We start from the raw sequence: 27,560 nt of genomic DNA, 5'->3' as shown, positions 1-27,560 counted from the left end.
TTAATTCTTAATTTTATTTGTAAATTTCTCTTCTTATAAATCTTTTTTCTCTCTCTTCATTGTGTTATGTATATATATAAATAAAGACATCTATACATAAAACGGAAGAGTAAGATGGTCTCCCCATCACATTTTATCTGACAATGCTAATAAATATATATACAATAGTGTCTCAATAGATTGGGGTGGACGAAACCGAGCCTACCTCGAATTTTTAAAAATTTGAATTATCAAAAACTTATAATTTAAGAAACATTTTAATGTACATTCAATTGTAGTAATTGTCATTATTGCTTCACATGTTCTGTGTACTTAGATCATTATTTCGAAGTAAGACAGATTTTTTTAATATTTCAGATTGAGTTTCAGGCATTTTGCAATGAGAAGTGAAAATGTGATAAACCAAAATTAAGTAAAAAATAATATAGAAATCATGCAACAAATAAAATGGTATGAATTCTTACAAAAAAAATTCAACTGTAACACATAATGCAGTTCTTATTGGAGCAGGAAAGCATTAGTCTGCTTAGGGGAAAAATGGATTTGGGCACAATAAAACAAAGTTCTTGCAATGCCAAGGACATTTTTATTATAACCTATTAATATTTATTACTTTAAGAGTTTATCTTAAGCATTTGTGAAGCAAAAACACAAATAACACTTACTCAATAAGTTTTTGGCAATTCATGTAAAACATTTAAGGCTATTTTGGAGCTCCCAAAGAGATATATTCATTAAACTGAAGTTTTGTATTATATATACACTTGGTTGAAGGACACTTTCTCACATATTGATTATTCAAATTTTTAATTATCAATCTTTCTTCATGTTAACCTACTGTACATAAAACAAATGGCAATGGCTTGAAGACTATTTTTTAAAAAAAAAAAAAATAGGAGTTAAAAGTTATTTAGTAGTAATTTATTAAGAGAAAAAAAATTATACATTTATACGTTTAACGCAAACATGAATGAAGGTCACACAAAACAAATCAAATCTGGAGATGTTTTATTACTTGTTTCTTTTTATTGTCATTTGATACATTAATAAAATAATAAAAATTTTCATTGTAATAAAAAAAAACCTGTAAACAAATTTTCTATAGTTAAAAATAAGCTGTTGCGAACAACACTAAAATAACTTCATAAATCTATCAGCTGGCTCTACCACATGTGGTTGCGTTGTTAGTTGAAATATAATTCAAGTTCATTTCACAAAAAACGTTTATTAAAGGAAAAACGATAACAAGATCGCGAGCCGTTGACGCTCCTGTCATTTTATTAGGTGATCAAGAACAATAATGATGTCATAACTTTAGTGGCTACATGCAGTGCCACTTACAAACTCCGTTCTCAACGTAAGCATTTTTTACTCATCACGAGACAACTTAAATATGCTTTAACTTTTCAACCTAAGAAAAATGAAAGCAGAAATTGAATTAAAAAAAGATATATATATATATATATATACAAAGTGCATTTAAAATTTAAATCTTATTTTTGTTTATATTAACATTTAAATGTATGCCCTAATCGCAGAAAAAACTGTATAATCAAAATAAAACATTGTGTGATAGTTACTAAATAACAAAATTTTTAACTAAATATAGTGTAAAGAGTTTGAAAATATGAATGCCATACTTCATGAAAATTACATTTGGTAAATGTCTTTTTCAGTTTTAGTAGCACATTTGCACACAGCTCGATTATTTAATAGCACATATTCTACTACAACTGAACTCCACTCAAATTTATTTTTCTTTTAAAATTTTGTTTTACAAATATCAGCACTTTTCTGTAGATTTAAAATTTTCATTGTTCAGAGCATTATAAATAGATTTCACCATTTATGAATGTTGTATATTTACAAAATTATTAGAACTGCTTAAATTATTTAGAAGAGTTATAGCAGTTTAAAAAGTTCCTGAATGAGAATTACTTTATTTAAATGCTATAAAATACTTTTTTGCTGAAACCATAAAATTTAATCAGATAGAAAGAGGTCTATACATTACAATAGAATTTCAGGAAAAACAGAATTAATTAAGAATATCATGAGTGTAGGTTGCCTTATTGGATTGCATATGGGAATGAATGCTAAGGCCATATCTAAACCAAATTTTTAATTTGAAATCTCACAGTTGAGAGGACTGAACATAATTTTTTTTAAATACATGAAGTTTAACTCCTACTGTTTGAGCCTACTGTATATTTTATTTAATATTTGAGCCATATATTTTATTTCTTTTATCACTCAATAATTTTTAAGGTATCATTAACTAATATTTTTCTTAAAATCACATATAAGCTTTAATGCAGGATTTAGTTCATTTTTATAATTGTCAAAATTTGTTTCCCATAGTGTCAGTAAATATGGGTACACACAACTAATTTAACTTATAACATGAAAACCCTATAAAAAAAGCTTTTAATCCTGAGCAAAAACATTACTTTGTGTTTATATTAAGTGACCTGAAATCATTAGCATGCATACATACAGGCTATAAGGCTCTCCAGATACTTGGCATCTAACAGCAATGAATGCACTGCTTTATATGTAAATAACAAGTAGCATACAAGATAAAAATCATAAATTAAACTAGCATAAAAAGTTTCAAGTTAAGTTTAATAATGGTTTAAAATTTTTTTGGCATTTAGACTGTGGTAATTGGAACTCTAAATTCATGTATATTTTTATAAATTGATTTTTGATAAAAATTAAATATTTCATAATTATCTTAATAAAACGCAAGTAAACTATATAATAATGCTAAAATGAAGCAATCAATCCGCCATATGGCAGAAATAATTAATTGGTGCAAATTTTAAAATGGAAAACAGTCTAAGAATAGGTAACTAAACTTATTTAAGTAAATGAAACAATCTAATCTAAGGAACTAATTTAAATGGAATTTGATGAAATTCTAAATCTGCAAAACTCTTAGAGAAATTTTATGGCTTTATCTTTCAAATCACTGTGAAACTTATAAAAAAGGTACATAATTGTTTTTATAAGACAATAAACTAGTAGTAATAGAAGACAGTTAACCCAAATTATACAAGGCCCATTTATGGAGTTTTAAAACCACAGATGATCAGTTTCCATTTCTGCTCTCAAATAAGCTTTAACATTTTATCAAGATGATTTGTGTTAGGAACAAGAAGTGCAATACATTGAAATCAAAGCTGTTTTCAGGTAATAAGAGCAAGAAAAAAATTGTGTCAAAAGTTTCTAGGTTTTTGTTATGAGACACAGGAGAATCTACCAGGGAAGAAAATTTTTTAAGGATTTTTATAGGAAATTTTTAAAGGAATGATTAACATTTTCTTTTGAAGTTTATGTCTATTAAGCAACAACACATATTTTTAAACTATTCTATAGGAGGAAATTATATCACTCATTAATACATCTTTAGAAAATAAACAAACTTCATAAATTACAAAAGATGCCATCCTCTCACAAAAAGGAAATAAGTAAGAAAATATGCATGAAGTTTTGTCAGAACATATTCTTATTACACATACAATAATATCTACCTAAATAATAATGCAATCATCCTGAAATATTCTTAATCACTATGAATGAGGGATTGATATGAATTATAAGTTTTAAGCTTTTTTGCTAAATAACAAAAACCATTTAAATACCAAAAAATGAAACTTAATACTTAGAAACAACACTACAGATGTTAATTTTAAAATATATAACTTGACCAAGAGTACTTGAGAGAGAAATAATATTTTCTGTATTTATAGGTGCTGAGGATTGCTAGAGAATAAGATTTATAACTTAAAAATTTGTTAAAAATATTAATTTCAAGTAATATTTCAAACTTAGGAAATGCAGCAATCAAGACCTTTTTAAAATACATATTCAACAAATAACTTGTTAATTTTTTTCATAGAAAAAAAAAGTGAATTATTAATTTACATTATTTTAACATATTTATAGAGAATTACCCAGCAACCACTTCCTTGCTACCAGTTATGGAACAACAATCATACCACAGAAAAAATTCTCCTTACTATCCTTTTCTTTTTTAAAAAGACTTTTATGCATTTCATTAAAGTTCTATTTTACAATCTTTAGTATGGGCCACTAAAAGATTAACTCAATAAAAGACCGTGTATAAAAGTTAAATGGATATAAATATGCTTTTCTAATTATCAAAAAAGCCACTACAAATTTGACAAAAAGACAATCTAAGATGGTATAAAGTTCTTTTTATCAAAACTTTTTTTTTGTGATCTACTACTTTTAAAAAAAAAATTCACTATATTCAGCAAACAATTTTTTCATGAGATAGATCATAATAAAAAAGCAAACAATAGAAGATCTTTATAATACAAATAGTGCAACTTGGGGCTTTGAATAGAATTTTATGTTATATAGATCATTACACTTATTATTAAACTTACCTTCTAAACATGTCAAAATATATCTGAACCAGATCAATAATAATTGTCATAACTGGATTGTGATGGCTAAGGGGACTTCAATAGACAAGAATAAATTATACCTGGAAATAAATTTCACATATAATATAATAATATAAGTTGGTTTTAAGTAACTTATTTCAATAAATTTTATTTTTGTTCAAATTACTTATTGACAATATAGAATGATCTTATTCACACCTAATTGGAAAAAAAAATTCAAACTACTTAATCAAGTAAAGAACATATACAAATAAAGCTAGCGTTAATTTCACCAGAAAACTGAGAATTGAAAAATCACGAACTTATTTTCCATTAATTGGATTAGGTTGAGAAACAGCACTCCAATTTTTTAAGAAATTACCGATATTTCACAACGTTTCATCAAGATAACATAGTTTTTAAATTAATAATTGCTTTTCTTGTAATCATATTTGTGATAAACAAGTACTGAGATGGTATTTAAACAAAGAGAAATAAGAAAGTCTTCATTGTAGAACAAGAAAACTACGATTTCTTATTAGATACATAGGGGAGAGGGGGGTACAGTCCGCAAAAAAAAAAAGATATCACCCTGAATAACTTTTGTTCTAATGATCGGATTTTCACGATCTAAGTGTCAATCTTAATGGTTCCCGGGGGTGACCTCAAATATGCTAATTAATTAGTGCTAACTATTAATTAAGTTACGAAATTAGACACAAAAACGTACTTTCTCTGAATAAACATGTATTTTTTTTTACATATTTGGAATCCTGACCCTTAAAATAGGGGGGGTAGACAAAATTTCGAAAAAAATGGGTTGTAAATTAGGTCGCAATAGGGATTTATATATCTGGCGATGGTTTAAAAATATGCCAAATTACCTCGCCATAGAAGGGGAAATAATTTATAACAACCATAAAGAAACTGAATGAATGACAAGATGGGAAAAGTTAGTGCTTCTCGTTGCTAAGCAACCAAAAGAATTTTTCATGTTGCTTTCTGGGCTTTTTTTTTTTTTTTTTAAATCTCCTTTAAAAAGGAAATTTAAATAAATTAATAAATGATTTTTGATTCTCCAAGATTATAGAATCTTTGAATTTTTATCTGACATTATTTATTTTTGTAAAGCTGTTTTAATGTAATTTGTATGACAGTTTTGAATTAAAACCAAATTTTCATAAGTTATCATAAATTTATGATGCTTTTGCCCCGCACTTCGAGTTTCTTAGGAAAGGAAAAAAAAGTGATCAAGCAAAGGTGGACCTGAAAAAAGATAGCTATTCTGATGCATAATCGCAAAATTTTATAGAAATCACGGTATTTATTTTCGATAAAATTGTAAAACTTAATAAATGTTATAAGGCATTTTAAAAGCATTTTGATATATATATATATATATATATATATATATATATATCATAATAAATAAAAACAAAAAAAACACGAAGAAAATTACGAAAAATAATAAGTTTTATTTATTGCGCATAAGCTGCAAGTAAATAGAACTCATAAAATAAGTAAATAAGTTCAAAATGTAGAAAAAACTTGGGAAAAATTACGGAACAATAAAAAAGGGGGGAAGAAAAATAATAATAAAAAATAAAACAGCAAGAAACCGGAAAAAAAATTCTAAAAATATCCGGAAAATAAAAGATATAATCTTTTCATCAGCTTACACGATTATATCAGCAAAAAAATAGTACTTTCTATTATTGTATCAATATAGCCAAAGTAAAATATATCAATGCAATAGTTTGAGAAGCACTCAAAAAAATTTTACAAAAAAATTACAAACATAATGGAACACAATAAGTAAAAATATCAATCGAAATCAGAAAATTAAGTATAAAGAAGAAACAGAATAAAACATGAAACGAAATCTATAAAGCGAGCTGCGAATTCAAATGAACTTATTACATGAACGTGAAATTTTTAAAGAATTATTTAAAATATTTTCGAAAAAGATTGCCACATTACAAAATATGAAACCAAAAGCGGAAATTGAGCTAAAAGCTTAAATAGAGGGGTTTTGTATTAAAGTGCGTTCTTACTGCAGTGTTCTGGTTATACCTATTTTATATAATGTGATTATAATGCTTTTTGAATTTATTATTCTGTTTTTATCGGAGAAAATAGTAACTTCGTTAAATCATGAAAATTCTTGGAATTAGACATGAAAAGTTATGAATTTGAAAATCTAAAATGTAACAGATACCCTGTATTAAGGAAAATAAAATATTTCATTTGAAATCTATTTTTTTATTCAACATTATTTCATTTTATGCTTTACAGAATATTAAAACGGTGCGGAGATCAAGGAGGTATGTAAATAGGAAAATATATTAAAATCCATATCTTAAGTTCAGAACCTTTTTTCAAGGCACTTGTTAACCAAAATGCTGTAATGATATTGTCAGCATTTCAATTAAAAGAACTAATTCGTTCTGTTTAAAACTATCTCTATCACACGACTTTTTTTTTTCCGAATGTCGCATACCTCCCTTAACTATATCCGTACTTCTTCAACTACGATTAAAATAAAACTTTATTTTAAGGAGCAAGTCAAGAATTTGTACTTCTTAATATTTGCAAATGATATTAAGTAAACTTAGTTCGCAGTAAAAAGAGTTGATGTTATTTACACACTCCTTTCGTTAGTTCTTTAAAAAACATGATTAAACGAAAATTAGGTTTATAATACCCTTAATTAAACAAGAGTAACAATTGTTACAGTTTTTACAATAATTTTTCAACTCTGACACTCTTTTCATGAGATAACTTCTTTTGCCAACGATTTTGTCCCTTTTTTTTTGTTAGTTGAAACCAGCTTACGCATTCTTGTAATTTTTACATTTTATCTTTGAAATTTCAATCTCGAAAGACATGCATGAAGTGACGCCTAGTCCAAAGAATCTAAGTTAAATAGTTGTAAGGCCGATTATTACGAAAACAATTAACTACTCTGGTTCAATGAAACAATTACAGTAAAACTTGGGTAAGTTGACCACTTCATGTGCATTGTTTTAGTGGCCAACGTAGACAAGTGGTCAACTTATAGAAGGGGTGGGACATTGTTTACTTTTTCGTTTCCTACATGTTGCTATACATTAAAATTTTTTTTTTACTTGACTTAAAAATTTGATTTAGCAAATGGCCAAATGAATATCTCAAGAAATGTGTTTAAACCTAAACGAACTTCAATTTGTTACACAGAAATAATTTTAATATTTAACTAACTTTTAAAAAAAATTATTTTGTTAGTTATGCATGTGAAGTGTTTAATAAAAATAATTTCTTAAAATATCAGAACACGAAAACATTGAAAACTTTAACAAAACAAAATTATTTTAACACTTTAAAATTTATTTTGTTATTACTACGCATACAAGCCTATTTGCTCACTATTGCAACTGGAAGAGCAACTTTTCAACTAACACACCTGTTTTCAATGAATGAATGAAAGAAATGGTCAAAAGCTGACTCCCTACAGTTTCCCCAGATGGTCAACTCACAAAAAGGTTTAGATTAGCTTTTTACACTATTTCACCAAACAAGTGCAATATTAACATACATTGCGAAATGACAGAAAAGTTTCTTAATTTTTTTTTTCTGGTCAATTTATGAGGGTTTTAGAGTAGAATTTCATAATACTCCTGGACAAAATTAACTTATTTCAGTGGTCAACATACAAGATAGACAGGTGGTCAAGTTACAAAGGTTTTGCTTCTTTATTATGTAGGAAAATTTCCGTTCTTGATAATTGAGGTCAACTTATTCAGGTGTAAAACTTACAAGTGTGGTCAACTTGGCAGGTTTCACTGTATAAATAAATCATTAATATTCTTGTTTTTTTATTACGAAATATTAGGAGAAATTTGTATACATAATTTCTTCAAAACGTGTGTTAAAACTATGATTATAAGTTATTTAAGAAGAAAAAAGTCAAATGGAGTAAAAGAACAATTTTTGAGATGATGATTCTAAAAATAGCACATTTTTCAAATCTTTTTGCAATTTTTTATTTTAGTAGTTGTTTAACAAAACAAGGCATATCGAACATTTTCCTGATATAGCAATATTTTTTTGAACTGTGCAAAAGTTGAGAAATTATACAAACAACTTTTAAAGAAAATATTTTCAACTTTTTAAGACAAAAGGGTAACTTAAAAGGGTTAGCGCACAAGATTAACTTTGAATGTTGAATTAAAATTGCATGCCCATAGTTTTTTGTTCATTTAAAAAACAAAACAATCTGTTAAATTTTTCCCCTGTGCGCACATACGCATTTACTTTTCATTACTCGAATAAATAAGAAGTAATAAAAAAAATAAAATCAATAATTTATCTTCATTTTTCGTAAACAATAGTATTTTTAGTAAATAGTCAGCTGTTCTGCTTCGAATGATATTGAGTGTGATCAGTAGAATATTTTTAATTTCTTAACAAGATTTAATTCTCAGATAGCTGGCAATAATTTTAAGTTTTCTTTCAATAAGAACTTAGCAATAATTTAAAAAGTAATTTTATTTTAAAGAAAAACATAAATTAAAGTACTTAAACAATTGATTAGTATATTATTGGAAAAAAATATACATAATAGAATTTTAAAAAAAAATTGCATTAAAATTCAATAAAAAAGTTAGAAATATAATTCTGCGAAACACGCATAGATAGGTAATTTACAAATTTATTTTAAGATTAAGGCGATATATAAGATGTAAAGAAGTTTTAAAAAACTCTACTCTAAACTCAGCTGCACGACAGCCCATGGAGGGCCAAGGTCTACTATGCCCATCTCAGTTTTCTGGACCTAGGGCTCTGGGGTGCAGGAGCAGATGTTCCGGTCAGGTGGTCAGCCGAACGCGGAACCCCCAGTGTTTAGTTCCCAATCATGCTTGGTACTTATTTATCGACCCACTGAAGGGATGAAAGGCTGAGTCAGCCTTGCCCGGCCCGAGGAACGACAGGGCGAAGCGCTACCGCTCAGCCACCGGGGGAAGTTTTAAGATGATTAAAAATGTTGACTACGCATTCGTATTAATAATTATAAAATATATATTCAAGAAATTGATAAATATATTATTCCAAATCTATGCATACGTGTGTATATTATTGAAATTGTATCAGTTATTGAAAAAGAAAATCAAAAATTAAAAAATAATCTCATTAAGTAAGCACAATCTGGTGCATAATCATATTCTATCAGAAGCACGCCTTTATAAAACTAGACATTCGTTGAATAAATTGTTTTTTGTTCAAAATGTTTTATTCATAATTTCTTTACTAAATTACAAATACATTATTAAATGACTAAAAAGAAACATCGTATTTTATAGTTTGAAAGAAATAAAAATAAAAAGATTAGCAAACGATTATTAGCGAAAAAAATATGAATGAAATTTTGCACTACGCGCGCGAAGTCAAGTTCCTCGCAAGTTTATCACATTTTAATATTAATCGCCCCATTTAATCATTTTTTTATTGTCGCCAAATTATTTTTTTAAAAATAATTAATTTTAATTTTTCTCAGCTTCTAATAAATAAAAACAGTTGAAACTTTAGATTTTTCTATTGAAAAATATGTAGATTATTATGGTATAAAAAAATTCATACCTTATAATTCAAAATTTTTTCATCCTCAATTTAATTAAATAATAAAAAATAATTAATAATTATTAAAAATTATTTTTTTCATGAAATTATCTTTGGGTAAATGAGTTTTATGAGTGGGTGCAATTTTTTTTGAATTGCTTCATTAGTTTTGAAAATATGACTGAAAACGCAAAAAGCGAAATTAACATTAAGGGGTACGAACTTTGGATCGCTCTCCTGACCAAACTATGGGGACCACATTTCCCAGATTGCGGCTACCCCCTATAATTTGAAGGTTAGAAATCCAAATATGTAAAAAAAAATACATGTTTATTCAGAGAAAGTACGTTTTTGTGTCAGATTTCGTAACTTAATTAATAGTTAGCATTAATTAATTAGCATATTTGAGGTCACCCCCGGGAACCATTAAGATTGACACTTAGATCGTGAAAATCCGATCATTATAACAAAAGTTATTCAGGGTGATATCTTTTTTTTTTTTTGCTGACTGTACATTTCAACATGGGGCACCTTTCAACAACTAGAATTTCTACCTTCTAATATTGCTTAAATGATTCGCCAATATGCCAGACAATAAGCTTTAACTATGCATAACTGTTGACATTTAGTTTTAAGCACTTTTTTTTTACCACTGTTGTGTTACTCCGTGGAACATGTTTTAACATTCCAAAAGTAAAAAGACAATTTTGATTTTAAAACTGTTTATCTACCAGTAATCTTTTAATAAAGTAAGTGATATTTATTCATCTGCTGGTTTATTTAATTCTGCTTCCAACTGTATTATTTATTAGTAAAAAGTCTTTTTCTAAAGTGGTTGATAATACTTTAACCAAAATGTCTGTACCGGGGGCAGATTTCAACAGTGTTAAAAGGTGTCCCAGGCTTATTATTTTTTTGTTAAGTAATCTTGCAGAAGTCATTAGTTTGCAAAAAGCCCATTAATTACGGTTGTTATATTTAAAATACTCAACTTTTTCTGTAAGGCATTATTCTAAATATTTTGAAAAACATGTGTTGAAAATAGAATTTATTTACAAAGAATTCATTGAAAGCATCAATAAAATAATTATTTTAAAATTTTATAAAAATATTCAAGAAAATTTAATTTAGCATGAAAATAATTTAATTTTAAGAAAATTGAAAAGTTTAGGGTGTTACATTATATTTAATAAAATTCTCAATTCTGTTATTTTACCTTCTTACAATTTATCAAAATGTTGCGAACATGTAAAAAAAAAAAAAAGCACTCTAAACCAGAAGTTAGTGAAGAAAACATTGAAAAAGCAATGGAAGCTGTCAGAAATGGTGCATGTTTAAGAGCAGCAGCAGACTTATTTGGAATAGACTTTTCAGCTTTATTTTATAAATTAAAAAAAAGAAAGTCAAATAATTGTTTGGTTGGTGAAACCAAACAATGTACAGTCCGCAAAAAAAAAAGATATCACCCTGAATAACTTTTGTTCTAATGATCGGATTTTCACGATCTAAGCGTCGATCTTAATGGTTCCCGGGGGTGACCTCAAATATGCTAATTAATTAGTGCTAACTATTAATTAAGTTACGAAATCAGACACAAAAACGTACTTTCTCTGAATAAACATGTATTTTTTTTTACATATTTGGATTTCTAAGCTTCAAAATATAGGGGGTAGCCGCAATCTGGGAAATATGGTCCCCATAGTTTGGTCAGGAGAGCGATCCAAAGTTCGTACCCGTTAATGTTAATTTCACTTTTTACGTTTTTAGTCATATTTTCAAAACTAATGAAGCAATTTGAAGAAAATTGCGCCCACTCATAAAACTCATTTACCCAAAGATAATTTCATGAAAAAAATAATTTTTAGTAATTATTAATTATTTTTTATTATTTAATTAAATTGAGGATGAAAAAATTTTGAATTATAAGGTATGAATTTTTTTATACCATAATAATCTACATATTTTTCAATACAAAAATCTAAAGTTTCAACTGTTTTTATTTATTAGAAGCTGAAAAAAATTAAAATTAATTATTTTTGAAAAAATAATTTGGCGACAATAAAAAAATGATTAAATGGGGCGATTAATATTAAAATGTGATAAACTTGCGAGGAACTTGACTTCTCGCGCGTAGTGTAAAATTTCATTCATATTTTTTTCGCTAATAATCGTTTGCTAATCCTTTTATTTTTATTTCCTTCAAACTATAAAATACGATGTTTCTTTTTAGTCATTTAATAATTTATTTGTAATTTAGTAAAGAAATTATAAATAAAGCATTTTGAATAAAAAACACTTTATTCAACGAATGTCTAGTTTTATAAAGGCGTGCTTCTGATAGAATATGATTATGCACCAGATTGTGCTTACTTAATGTGATTATTTTTTAATTTTTGATTTTCTTTTTCAGTAACTGATACAATTTCAATAATATACATACGTATGCATAGATTTGGAATAATATATTTATCAATTTCTTGAATATATATTTTATAATTATTAATACGAATGCGTAGTCAACATTTTTAATCATCTTAAAACTTCGCCCGGTGGCTGAGCGGTAGCGCTTCGCCCTGTCGTTCCTCGGGCCGGGCAGCACGATTCCAAACCGTAATGTTCCCAATCCTTAAGACGGGGAATATGCAACTTTTTCCCTCTTTCTCGGGAATACGTGATTCTACGCAATGACGTCAGAATAAAATTGTGCGTGCGCAACATGCCATGTACTGTCTTGTGACGCTGTGCTGTGGCGGGAATCTGCAAAGCTTTACAACCATTATTATTTTCCGTTGAAACCGGAGAACGTGAAACTGTGAATTAATAATGCAGTGAAGTAAGTAATTTATCATTTTCATTAAACTTTTGTTTGTGATTACAACTAATAAATTTCTAATATATATCTTCTGTTTTAATTAATTGTTTTGCTTTGACTGTTTATCTAATACCCCATATATATCGCTATAGTGTGTGTGCCATTAGTTTTTCCCTGCATTCATTGCTTAAATGTTACACGTGTCTGTAATGCAGTATTCAAAGGTTTGAATAATGCTGTGCTGTTACGTTTTTCTGTTATGTCCCCAAAACGTAAAGTTTTAAATTGCAATATGTAAATTTTTAGATAGCTTAATTTTGTTGTGCACATCCATGTGCAAATTGTTAAATTTATATGCTTTAGAAAAAGAGATAAAACTACTAACAGGAAGAGAAGTTACTGTAGATATAGCACTAATGTAGGCTACATGAATAATTATATATATTAAAATTTAAATTGCTCTTATAAATTTTGTTCATGTCATTAATTTTGATATATATGGGAGTTTTGTTATAAAAACAAAAAAATTACTTCAGCAACTGATAAAACCAGTTGTTTTGGTTCAGAACTATGTTATTTAAACAGAAGACTGTTTTATTATTAATAATCAGAATAGAATGTTTATTATAATAAAATATATATATTTAAAAGAGCATTATTATTATTTAGCGTGCAATAATAAGCATTAAATCCTTTTTTTTTTGTTTTGTTTACCTTTCAGATGCAGGTGGAGATGGAGGGAGCAATGGTTGGTTTTAGTCATAAGAGGTAATTAAATTATAAGTTTTTCTTCATTAATATTTAAAATGATTATTGCTTATCCCTCAAGTTATAAAATATCAGAATTTATTATTAAAAATTTGTCATTCAGATATTTTTTTTACTTAGATAGTTTTCATTTAGTTTAAATTAACACGCCTAATGATTTCTTTAAAGTAAAATTTTTTTATGATATATAATATAATATTTAATCATAAATTTCTAAGCTTTCCAACCTTAATAATTTATGTTATTTTAACATCTGTCAATATCTTTGGTACCGAATGATATTTTTCCCCTTTTAAGATACTTATCATTGTTTTAGTCATAATGTTATCATTTTAATTTTTTGTGTTATTGTTAATGATTTCAGTATACTACTGGATGTATTGTTATTATTATGACCTAGATATTTATTTTTTTCACCTAGGTGTATTGTTGTAGCTTATATCTTGGTTGTTATATTGTAGCTTATAACTTGGTTCCATGGTCTTGGCGACCAATAAGTATTTTCAGATATCTGATATTTCGGTATTTAGACCTCTGATTTTTCGGACGGTTCTATATCTGTTGATTTCAATACTATCCAGAGTTTATCAAGGAGATATAGCTTAAACCTACAGGGAGAAGTTTGCAAATTTTATACATTAAAATTAAGTTTCAAATATTTTTTTTCTTTTTAAATTATGAAATTAAGTTGTGCTTTAAAATTTACTTTTTCTCTAATAAATATAAATCAGAAACTGTACATATTCCCGTAAGAATGTATAAGTAAAAAATATTTCAGTACTCTAAATTTTGTTAACAGATTATGATACAAATAAACTAGTAAAGATGATTTTGTAGTGAAGATGGAAGATAATATTATATGTATTAACATATATTAATGAAATGTGCATGCACATTGTAATTGTTTGTTCATTATTGGAATAATTTATTTGTCTACTTTTAATTTATTAATTCTAATAAACAATTATGTATACCCAATAAAATCATTAAATTATGTAATCTGTACTTAGGAAATGTGTGTTAAAAGTTTTTTTCATATAATCAAATGCAAAAAGTATAATTAAGATACAAACTGATGTTGTTGTTTTTTTTTAATTAAAGGATTTTTTATGAAAGGAATAAAGGATTTTTTTTAATTAAAGTCGAATTAATTTATTGTAAAATATAGTAGAATTATCTTGTGCTGTGAATGTTTAATATGTGCTTTTACATTCCAAGTAATGATTTGACATGCTTTTAGGAATTCCCTTTATTTGTGCGTTTATCTATAATTTAAAACAGGCTTTACATTTTCTGAAGCTTCATTTCCGTAATTTTATAATGCACATAAATGGAAGACTAAAATCTGAAATATCTATCTCTAAATCGTTCCTTATATTAATTCCTTTGTATATACATATATATATATTTAGAATATTTCTGAAAAACTTTTTTTATTCCTGGGCAAGTTTTCTGTTGATTTAATTTACTTTTTATTATTGAAAAAGCCTAGATATTAAGCTAACCTTCTGACTTAAGGTTTTGTCGTAACCCCAACTATAGTTTTATCTAATACATAATTTGTAGAAAAATTTTCATCAAAAATTCAGTTGCTATGATGTTTTCAAAGTGATTTTATTTTTAAAATTTACTGTAATTTAAGTTAGTGCACGATTTTTGTTTCAGATTCTTGGAAAAAGTGTTGTGTAGAGTCTGAGATTTTCTTTGGAACTTTCTTCTATTATACAGCAGATACAAAGTTATTTTGTTCTAGGTTTATATTATAGAGGGTTTTTATATCTGTATTTTATACCATTTTGTGCTAAAAATGTTTTGCAAATGCTTTTAGAAATAAAAATTTATTTAATTGATTTCTCATTTTATTTTAATTCTTAAATAAACCCTACATTTATTTATGGTATTTTACCAATTGCTGCAACTAACAATTACATTTGTATTCATAAATATGTGTAAAAAATCTGATTTTTTTTTCTTGCAACCTTTTTTTCTTTCTCAATAGTTTTTTAAGTTAAACTGAATTTAGTAAACATTCAAATAAGCATATAAGAAATGAAATAGAATCTTGAGACATTTCTCAAATATTTAATTAATGAATTGAGGTAACATTGAAATAAACTTATAAAAAATAAATTAACACATGTTAAAATAAACAATAAAATAAAAAACATTAATAAAATAAATGATTAAAAAAGTAAAATAATTTCTTAAATATTTCAGCTCAAGGACTGCAAGAATGGGAACTTTAATGCTCCCTCATTTAATAAGTACATGAACAGAAATAAACAAATTGTTTAGGTTTGATATTCAAAATGGAAAGGTTTAATTTTCATATGTATATTAATGTAGGCATATGGATATTACAGCTTAACCTAGTCTGGAGTAATTTAGTTAAAAAACTTTTTCTCTTAATTATACACATGAGATAATACAGCAGTATTACAATAAATAAAAATGATAGGTTTGGTTGCGCAAAATTAACAATCTTACACTATTAACACTGAAGATTTGTGATTGAACTAGTAAATCTCAGTACATATACGCTATTTTCAAATAGTGATAAGATAACATCGATAAAGATTTATGTCAGAGATTTCTTAAGTGTGAAAATTATTGTTTTAGGAAGTAATTAGTAGTTTAATTAGGTTTAGTAATTTAAAATAAAATTGCTTATGAATATCTTTTTTAACTTGTAATTGATTCTTATGTTTTTAAAGGCGTCTCAAGAATGTCATTCAGTTAGGGAATGTGGAAATAAACATTTTTTGCTTATGAAGTTTATTCCTGTGAGTACATTAAAATATTTTCTTAAACTATTACCATGATGGGAAATAAAAAACAGTGCGTTTTAAAAAATTATCTGTATAAAGTAATCGACGTCGAAAGAGTAACCTTGCATTAAGTGTTGAATAGCATTAGTTGCTTCTGAAGTTTTTTTTCCCCATAAATAAATTAAAATATGTATCTCACTATAGGATATTTTAAAACTTCCAATTTGCTTTTTCATTTTTATGCACTAAAAAACTTGTCCCAATTTACTGATATTAGTTTTTGAGTTGGTTTTGCAGTTATACAAATAATAGTTACTTAGGTTTGAAATATTTTGAATCATTCATTATGAGTGAGGGAATATAAAATATGAGTTTCAAATTTCTTGCTCAATATGAAACCTATTTAAAGACCAGAAACTTTGACCAATTTTATCCATAGTAACAGCATTACAGGTATTAATATTAAACGGTAAAGGTTGAACGACAAAGCATTAAAATTTTTTGCATTTGTAACTGGTAAGAGTTGCGAGCGAGGGAATGATATTTCATAATGTTGAATTATTAATGAAAAATTTATTTCAAATAATACTTCAAACTTATACTAAGCTGAAATATAATCTTCAAAATATATTTTGAACAAATAACTCATTCATATATCTGGGGGGGAAAACTAATAGTCTACCATTTAAACTTCATAGCAGAGAGCTACCCAAATATCAGCAGAAAATAACCGAAAGATTGATTTAAAAATATTTAATATTTCCTTGTAATTAGAAGAATTTGTAGTATTTATTAAGATTTTTTTGGTTAGGATTGAAATTAATTTATGTATTTAATTATCTCATCAGAAAGGAAATGGCTATAGAACATTACGGTTTTTTAAATTAAAATTTAAGTTGGAAAGAAACAAAAGTTTGTGAATCCATAATATGATACTATTAACACAAAGTTATTAAGTGAACAAATTTTATGTTTAAAAAAAGTGTAACAAAAAAATTAAAGTTAATTTTTAAAACAATAGGTTTAAATATATTAATTTGACTAGTGTGACTTAGCGTGTGAAGATGCAAGTTGTAAGCCAGTAAAATAGGATATTCTACAATCATGGCATTAAACAGTTTTTTTTAGATATCAAGTTTTTTTTAAAAAAAAAAAAAGCTGTTAGTGCTGATGGTCTTAAATTAAAACTTATGCAATGAAAGCAACAGTACATGAAAATAAAGGTTTCAAAAAGGATAAATACAAGATCTATACTCAATCGAAACATTTTTTATTTATAATATTTACTTTTAACAAACGTTAGTTATTTTCATTAAACACAAAAAACTTTTTTGATTGCATCCAATTTACATTTTTAAGTCTTAGAAAGCTTTTCATGTTTTTGCATAATTGATAAAAGAGGAAAAGAATATAAAAATTATGGAATGCTATTATGGATTGTTAAAAAAAAAAAAAAAACAGATTTGTAGAGTTCGAAGAAAAAAAACGCTGTGGAAAACTGAGTTTTATTTTTCCACCAGAAATCAAAAATTAACACTTGTTATTTTGTAGATCACCAGGGACCAAAAAATGTAAGGATAGGGTCATGGAGGAAAAAAACATTAGCACAAATAAAATATGTTGAATAATAAAGTCAAGTTATATTTTTAATCAAAAATTGTTGCAGAATTCCTAACTTACAAAGTTTAAAATTTATTAAAAAGGACTTGCCGATCTTAGACAGTGAAATTTACATTATGAGCTATATATTAAAACAAATTCATTAAATAGAATAAAAACTACAATTCTTGAAAGATAACCTTAAATTGAACAATTCCAGTGAACTAAATATTTATAATCCCTCAAGAAAAAGCTGCCAAAATGCCCATTAAAAATTATTTAATTTTATTCTTATATTAAGGAACATAATGCTAGAAAGCTTTCAGTTACATTTCAAAAACAGGTATTAACTTTGACAGGTATAGCAAAAAAAATCTAAAAAAAGCACCCTAGTTTTTTAACTAAATAATTTTTATTTCAAAAGCACTAAAACAATATTCAATACCCACTGTGGATTATGAAACTATTATAAAGCATGTAATACTAGAATTATAAAAAAAGCTAATTGCTAAACAATGTAAATATACTTTTTCATAAAATATTCTAAACCATAAAATGCAGTTAAAATAAATGTTGAAAACTAGATGAAAACAGAATTTTGGAAATACAATTTTAATAATATTACTGAAGAAAAAATCTTATATCCTCATAAAGAACAGAAAATAAAAATTAACAAATTTATTCAATACTTGAAACAGAATAAATTTGAATTTGTAAATGAAGTTTAAATAATGCTACTGTCGACTATAACAATTAATTATGTAAATAATAACAATTTAATAAATTATTATATATTTTAGTAATTGCAATTATTATCAATGGGGACTGATTTCAAAGCACATCTGAGATCTCTTATTTTATAAACAATATAATAAACTTAAACATTTTGTAATATGCACAGGTGAAATAACTTTACTTAAACCTCAAAGCTTTGAAGAAATAATAATCAATAACTTATTGAATTGAAATCAATAATTAAAAATAGTACAATTAAAACAATAACTTTATGAATCAAGGGTATTAAGAAAACTTGAATTTTTTTCTGGTCTCATACTCAGATCAAACATAGAACACTTAAATAATGCATACAGACCAAAAAAAAAAAATTATCTACACCTAGGAAAATAAGAAACTAGCAGTAATTAACTTGACCTGCCAAATATAATTGTAAATTTTTTTTATCCCTATAGCATTTTTCCCCTTCGACTAATAATTAATATATTATATGCCTTTTAGTAAGCTGACTGATAGGCATAGTAGAAAAATCAAATGGATATTTTTTGGATTTGGATGGTTTGTAAAAATTATAAAAGATAAAAAAATGAGGTAAACATTTGCTATATACAGTTAAAATCAAATTAAGTGAATTTCAATGCATTAAAGCATGTCAAAACAAATTAATCCTATTTGTTTTTAAAAAAACATATGTATCAGATAAAACGAGGAAAAAATTTTGCTATGTAGAATATCAAATTATATGAATTTCAAGCAACTAAGAAAAAGAATTCAAATCAATAGCGCAGCATGTCAAATAAACGAATAAAATCCATGATCATTTGTTTTTAAAATAATATAAAACTGAATACAATCAAGCACAGGCATACAAAACAAATTCACTTGAACCTGCAATGTGCTGGGCAACTGGCTCGTTGTTGTATGCAACTGAATTCAACAAGTGTTCAATCTGAATTCAATATGTCTTTACTGTTCATCTAATTTTTTAAATATTTGCATAAATTTTACAGCAATTTCGAATGAGCATTGTTAAAATAGTCAATGATTTTCACAGACAAAGAAATTAGTTTAAGTTACTACTATATGTGACCACTATTTTAACACAAAATTGATTAAGACATCAATGCATTTTTTTATTTTTTATAAAATATGATTAAATATAATATTTCACAAAATTTTAATGCATAATACTAAGATATTTTGAGCATGGAGATTATTTTACAAAAAAATGTAATTTATCAAAGACATTTTCATGAATACAGGTTTTATATATATATATATTTTAATCAATTGTTTGAAAAATATAAAAGGTAACAGAAATTTCAAAATATTAAGAAATGAAAATCCTTAAGTACAATAAATTACAGTCTATTATCACAGCTCTTTTTTTCAAAAAGAAAAGAAAAACTTAAGATGTCTATAAATAATGTAGAGCATTGTAAAATATTATGAAACCTATGATAAATGATAGTTAGTAGCAGCCGGTGGTCTAGGGAGGTTACTTGGAAGATCAGTTAAAACCTTGCTTGATGATCTATTACTAGCCTTTGTCATTGTCTTAATTGCACTGGTGATTTCACTGAAGATGCCATGTGATATTTAGTTCAGCTTAGCCACTGTCCATAATTTAGATATCAAAATTAGTTTCTGGATAAGAATCCTCTTTACAGTAGAAAAATCATCTCATTCATCAAATAGAAAGCTGTCTGCATAAATGTAGCTGAAAATTTAAAAAAAAGAAAGTGAGGCCATAAGCATTCAATGGAAGGGGTATCTGTTTAACGAATAAATGTACTCAAACTTTATTTACTAGAAATTCTATGTTTAATTAGGTAGGTACTTACTATAAGGAACCGATTTAGGATAAATCACGATTTTTAAACAATTTTAATAACATTTGATAACATTAAAATTTAAATATTTTTGACACTAAGGAAACTGAAGAATATTTTGTTAGAAACAATTTTTAAAAAGGATTATATTGTTAATTATCAATCTTTGGAGTCAGAAAACCACTATTACCACAATCTTTCTATTATGTTTCCCATTATCCACATTTAATTAAACACCACAAATAATTACTACTGTTAATTATTTGTGTTATAATTGTTACTTATTTATTGCACCTGAAATACATAAGTACCATAATTCCTTCTGTAGCAACAAAACAAAAAATAATAGTAACAACAAATATTAAATTATCTATTTCTATACATTGTGAAATTGAAAGGTGTTTTAAAACTAAGATGTACCTGATATAAGATGTTATATATTTTGTCACTAGAAATGTATTGTTTATTAAAAAATTTTCTCCATGCAACTAAAATTAAATTAATAGATACAATTGTTTTTATTATTAACTGATTAGAAAAAATAATGCCGAAAACTAAAGTCATGCACGATATTTTGTTAAGAAGAGATTAATAATTAATAGGTACTTTATTTACGTCGCATTAGAAATGCTCAATGACATGAATTATGCATATGACTGTTAATGGAAGGATACTTAATAACAGTACAATTCAAATTCAATAAAAATTTATAAAGTAATATAAATAAAAAATTCTATAACTTAATTATTCGTAACGGAGCCAAAGCTATAACTACTAAGAACATATATTTTTAATAATTCAACATACCTATCATAACTGTTTATTTACATATTGAACGTAATTTCACTTAGTATCTATCTGTGAAAGGTTTTTAAAGGAAAAACTAACAAAAGTAAAAGCGTTAAAACTTCACAGTTTGGCGCGAAAAGAACCATCGGTACTCTTAAGAAAATTAGACTTACCTAGCATCACTTACGAATTCTTTATTAAATTAATGTGTCGATACTTCAACCAAGGAAATTAGCAGATTCTCTTCTTTTGTTTAATGAAAATGACATAAATAGTTGTTTCAGGCATGGCGATTTCAGCTTCGCACATTTTGAAGCTGTATATCAACATACTGCGACTTTTCCAGAAGAGGTACATGCGCACGAACCTATTTTATTCTGACGTCATTGCTTAGAATCACGTATTCCCGAGAAAGAGGGAAAAAGTTGCATATTCCCCGTCTTAAGGATTGGGAACATTACGGTTTGGAATCGTGCGGCCGGGCAAGGCTGACTCAGCCTTTCATCCCTTCAGTGGGTCGATAAATAAGTACCAAGCATGATTGGGAACTAAACACTGGGGGTTCCGCGTTCGGCTGACCACCTGAACGGAACATCTGCTCCTGCACCCCAGAGCCCTAGGTCCAGAAAACTGAGATGGGCACAGTAGGCCTTGGCCCTCCATGGGCTGTCGTGCAGCTGAGTTTAGAGTAGAGTTTTTTAAAACTTCTTTACATCTTATATATCGCCTTAATCTTAGAATAAATTTGTAAATTACCTGTCTGTGCGTGTTTCGCAGAATTATTCTTCTAACTTTTTTATTGAATTTTAATGCAATTTTTTTTAAATTCTATTATGTATATTTTTGTCCAATAATATATTAATCAATCGTTTAAGTACTTTAATTTATGTTTTTCTTTAAAATAAAATTACTTTTTAAATTATTGCTAAGTTCTTATTGAAAGAAAACTTAGAATTATTGCCAGCTATCTGAGAATTAAATCTTGTTAAGAAATTAAAAATATTCTACTGATCACACACAATATCATTCGAAGCAGAACAGCTGACTATTTACTAAAAATACTATTGTTTACGAAAAATGAAGATAAATTATTAATTTTATTTTTTTTATTGCTTCTTATTTATTCGAGTAATGAAAAGTAAATGCGTATGTGCGCACAGGGGAAAAATTTAACAGATTGTTTTGTTTTTTAAATGAACAAAAAAACTATGGGCATGCAATTTTAATTCAACATTCAAAGAAAATCTTGTGCGCTAACCCTTTTGTCTTAAAAAGTTGAAAATATTTGCTTTAAAAGTTGTTTGTATGATTTCTCAAGTTTTGCACAGTTCAAAAAAATATTGCTATATCAGGAAAATGTTTGATATGCCTTGTTTTGTTAAACAACTACTAAAATAAAAAATTGTAAAAAGATTAGAAAAACGTGCTATTTTTAGAATCATCATCTCAAAAATTGTTCTTTTACTCCATTTGACTTTCTTCTTCTTAAATAACTTATAATCATAGTTTTAACACACGTTTTGAAGAAATTATGTAAACAAATTCCTAATATTTCGTAATAAAAAAACAAGAATATTAATGATTTATTTATACAGTGAAACCTGCCAAGTTGACCACACTTGTAAGTTTTACATCTGAATAAGTTGACCTCAATTATCAAGAACGGAAATTTTCCTACATAATAAAGAAGCAAAACCTTTGTAACTTGACCACCTGTCTATCTTGTATGTTAACCACTGAAATAAGTTAATTTTGTCTAGGAGTATTATGAAATTCTATTCTAAAACCCTCATAAGTTGACCAGAAAAAAAAATTCAGAAAAGTTTCTGTCATTTTGCAATGTATGTTAATATTTCACTTGTTTGGTGAAATAGTGTAAAAAGCTAATCTAAACCCTTTTGTGAGTTGACCATCTGGGGAAACTGTAGGGACTCAGCTTTTGACCATTCATTGAAAACAGGTGTGTTAGTTGAAAAGTTGCTCTTCCAGTTGCAATAGTGAGCAAATAGGCTTATATGTGTAGTAATAACAGAATAAATTTTGAAGTGTTAAAATAATTTTGTTTTGTTAAAGTTTTCAATGTTTTCGAGTTCTGATATTTTAAGAAATTATTTTTATTAAACACTTCACATGCATAACTAACAAAATAATTTTTTTTAAAAAGTTAGCTAAATATTAAAATTATTCCTGTGTAACAAATTGAAGTTCGTTTAGGTTTAAACACATTTCTTGAGATATTCATTTGGCCATTTGCTAAATCAAATTTTTAAGTCAAGTAAAAAAAAATTTTAATGTATAGCAACATGTAGGATACGAAAAAGTAAACAATGTCCCACCCCTTCTATAAGTTGACCACTTGTCTACGTTGGCTACTAAAACAATGCACATGAAGTGATCAACTTACACAAGTTTTACTGTAATTGTTTCATTGAACCAGAGTAGTTAATTGTTTTCGTAATAATCGGCCTTACAACTATTTAACTTAGATTCTTTGGACTAGGCGTCACTTCATGCATGTCTTTCGAGATTGAAATTTCAAAGATAAAATGTAAAAATTACAAGAATGCGTAAGCTGGTTTCAATTAACAAAAAAAAAAGGGACAAAATCGTTGGCAAAAGAAGTTATCTCATGAAAAGAGTGTCAGAGTTGAAAAAGTATTGTAAAAACTGTAACAATTGTTACTCTTGTTTAATTAAGGGTATTATAAACCTAATTTTCTTTTAATCATGTTTTTTAAAGAACTAACGAAAGGAGTGTGTAAATAACATCAACTCGTAATTTTCTTCGTGTTTTTTTTTGTTTTTATTTATTATAATATTGATATATAAATATATATATATATATATATATATATATGAAAATGCTTTTAAAATGCCATATAAACTTTATTAAGTTTTACAATTTTATCGAAAATAAATACCGTGATTTCTATAAAATTTTGCGATTATGCATCAGAATAGCTATCTTTTTTCAGGTCCACCTTTGCTTGATCACTTTTTTTTCCTTTCCTAAGAAACTCGAAGTGAGGGGCAAAAGCATTTAACCCTACAACTCTTCATAAATTTATGATATCTTATGAAAATTGGTTTTAATTCAAAACTGTCCTACAAATTACATTAAAACAGCTTTAAAAAAATAAATAATGTCAGATAAAAAGTCAAAGATTCTATAATCTTGGAGAATCAAAAATAATTTATTAATTTATTTAAATTTCCTTTTTAAAGGAGATTTAAAAAAAAAAAAAAAATCCCAGAAAGCAACGCGAAAAATTCTTTTGGTTGCTTAGCAACGAGAAGCACTATCTTTTCCCATCTTGTCATTCATTCAGTTTCTTTATGGTTGTTATAAATTATTTCCCCTTCTATGGCGAGGTAATTTGGCATATTTTTAAACCATCGCCAGATATATAAATCCTTATTGCGACCTAATTTACAACCCATTTTTTTCAAAATTTTGTCTACCCCCCTATTTTAAGGATCAGGATTCCAAATATGTAAAAAAAAATGCATGTTTATTCAGAGAAAGTACGTTTTTGTGTCTGATTTCGTAACTTAATTAATAGTTAGCACTAATTAATTAGCATATTTGAGGTCACCCCCAGGAACCATTAAGATTGACACTTAAATCGTGAAAATCCGATCATTAGAACAAAAGTTATTCAGGGTGATATCTTTTTTTTTTTGCCGACTGTACAACTACTAACACAAAATGCTACAGTTCTAAATACACAAGCCAACAAGTTTTTGATGTCCAGCAAGAAACCCTGCTTTGTGAATACATAATTACATGTTCAATTCTCAATTATAGTCTAACTTACAGACAAGTTCGAAAACTTTCCTATGATAACGCAAAGTGTTTCAACTCCAAAATTCCTTGTAGCTGGAACAAAAATAAAACGTCTGGAATTGACTGGGTTAAAGCTTTTATGAAGTGTCACCCACAGCTTACTTTAAGAAAACCGGAAAACACCAGCTTTGCAAGAGCTATAGCTTTTAATAAAGAAAATGTTCAAGAATCTATCAACAATTATGACAGAGCTCCTAATTCTGGTAATTTTACAGTGGATCAAATATATAACTTGGATAAAACTGGAGTTTTAACATTTGTTCCAGCTCCGAATGTTGTTGCCAATCTAGGAGCTGTTCTGGTGAGACAAGTAGTTTCTGGAGAGCGAGGAAGCATGATAATCAATGTTTTATTTTCCAGAATTAGTAGTATAGAAAGAAATGACATTAAAATGAAACTGCCTCAACCAAGTTTAAGCTGCGTAACAGCTCGAGCTGTATTTTTCATGACATTCTCCGTAAACTTTGATTTTATTAAAGACCAAATAATGTAAAAAAAATCTAAATCAATCCAATATGTTCATTCATTATTAGTATTATTTTATGAGTAAAGTTAATTTTCCAAACTGTATGATCTTGTTACGTTCTCTTCAGTTGTTGAAATGTGCCCCACCACCTGTTGAAAACTGCCCCCCAGGAGGGGTAAATTTCAACAAAATACATGGTTCACTAAATATGTAAAATTAGGTATTTTGTCTTTGGTTTAGACCTTTGGAAAAAATTGAGAGGTTACCTCAAATATCAAATTAGTAAATAAAAATTAGAACTTAGATTTTGAAAGCAATAAAACTTCGAAAATAATTCTTAAGCAAAAACTGTTGAAAGGTGCCCCCCTCTCCCCTAGTAGTTTTAAAATATTCCAATAAACATTAAAATTTGCACCAGACACACACTTTTCTCTAATACCCAGTCTTCGATTGAATACTGACATAAACAAATCCAAAACAAAAGTTATAAACACTTAATTTTGTGAGAAAATAGCCTTGTATAAAAATCAAGAATTCAAAGTATCACTAAAGGAAGGAACAGTAATAAATCATAAAATGGCAGCTGAGAAACAGATTACATTTTTTTTTCCAACTGCAATATAAAATTATTTATACAAAAAACGATCGCGAATAAATAAACTACTAGACCTGAAATATAAAGAATAATATAAGGTTCACAGTTATTTTTTTTTTTTTAGAGATTACAGAGTTCAGAAATACTTTAAGTAATCTACTACTTACTCAAAGATGGTGTTGATATATAAGTACAATATATATCAATATGTTTTAAATTAGTCTAAGTATTTAAAATAATAACCATAAAATCATTTTAAAAGCACATATAGTTGATTATAAACGTTGAAATTCTCACTTACCCGATAATATAGAGAAGTTTTCAAATCCTTTTAGTACGTCCAGATTTCTTGAAAGAAGGGTTTAAAATAAACATATTCCCTGTAAACAAAAACAACTTCTTCCAAAACGTCACATTTCCCTAAAAATATTTCCCTATTGGTGAATGCGCGCGCTTACTTTGATCAAAGTAGGCGCGCGCAATCAAAGTATAGTGCGGCTTTCAGGAGAACTTCTCCAGACACCCGTCTTGCGTCGTGGCGGGTACTAGGGTTACGAGGAAAGGTCACTTCGAATAGGGGTGTGGGGTGAATAGTTTTGTCTTAATCCTAGCGTAGGTCGTCGTGAGCAAACCAATCGACACCTTCTTTCCTCCATCTCACCCCCATTAGAAATGAGCTCTCGCTTGTTACCATAGCAGCAGACAGTCACAGACTTTTAGTCTGGAGGAGTTCTCCTCAGAGCCGTACTATAAGTCATAAAAGTAAATAAAACAAAAATGGGAACCGCGAAATTTTAGGGAAAAGGGAAAATGCGAAGGGGAAAAAAAAAATACACACAGTTGTTGAGAGTATGATATATCAAATGAATAATCTCGGCCTCTGTGTTTTTAAAATTCATTCGAATTTTAAAAACACAGAATTATTAAATTAGGTTTAAAAAATTAAATCATATTTTATTAGACATTGATATAAGTAGTTTAACCAACCCTGTGATTATATTAATGAAAAGAGGAAAATTACTGTTTTTGAAATTAAATCAATATATGAAAAGTTCCCTGTATTTGTAATTGTCTCTCACTTTGATGTGACGTAATTTACTTTGAAGGGTGTTCAACTTTAATTTCTACTTTGATTCAAACAGCGATAATTGTGCCAATTGTGGGTATCGGTAATTGATTGTTATCCATGACGTATTTGCTTAAGAGGATTCTAAAAATGATAAGGGTCAATTTAAAAGATGCGTTAAATACAATTTTTCCAGTTTCGTGGGGTGAGGAAGCTCGATCCTAACTTTGCGTTCGCGGTTACAATCAAGTTAATCACAGAAAAAATTCA

At 27.2% G+C, this 27,560-nt stretch overlaps 3 long non-coding RNA genes across 3 annotated transcripts; 1 reads left to right on the top strand and 2 right to left on the bottom strand.

Annotated features, from left to right (window-relative positions):
* Positions 1–1,004: 1,004 nt before the first annotated feature.
* Positions 1,005–27,206, bottom strand: LOC147809477 (uncharacterized). Its single transcript, XR_015433774.1, has 3 exons — positions 26,526–27,206; positions 4,419–4,519; positions 1,005–1,411 (listed from the first exon to the last, which is right to left on the bottom strand). It is a non-coding gene; the product is annotated as an uncharacterized LOC147809477 (long non-coding RNA).
* Positions 12,625–15,444, top strand: LOC147809479 (uncharacterized). The gene is made up of 3 exons (XR_015433770.1): positions 12,625–12,846; positions 13,547–13,593; positions 15,259–15,444. It is a non-coding gene; the product is annotated as an uncharacterized LOC147809479 (long non-coding RNA).
* LOC147809478 (uncharacterized) lies at positions 16,775–24,137 on the bottom strand. The gene is made up of 2 exons (XR_015433773.1): positions 21,490–24,137; positions 16,775–20,415 (listed from the first exon to the last, which is right to left on the bottom strand). It is a non-coding gene; the product is annotated as an uncharacterized LOC147809478 (long non-coding RNA).
* Positions 27,207–27,560: the final 354 nt, after the last annotated feature.

This window comes from Parasteatoda tepidariorum, chromosome 5, assembly GCF_982258835.1.
Source record: "Parasteatoda tepidariorum strain Cologne lab strain chromosome 5, Ptep-v5.0, whole genome shotgun sequence".
Classification (NCBI taxonomy): Eukaryota; Metazoa; Arthropoda; class Arachnida; order Araneae; family Theridiidae; genus Parasteatoda; species Parasteatoda tepidariorum.
Note: the sequence above shows the minus strand (reverse complement) of the source record. Positions and strands in the feature narration are given on the sequence as shown.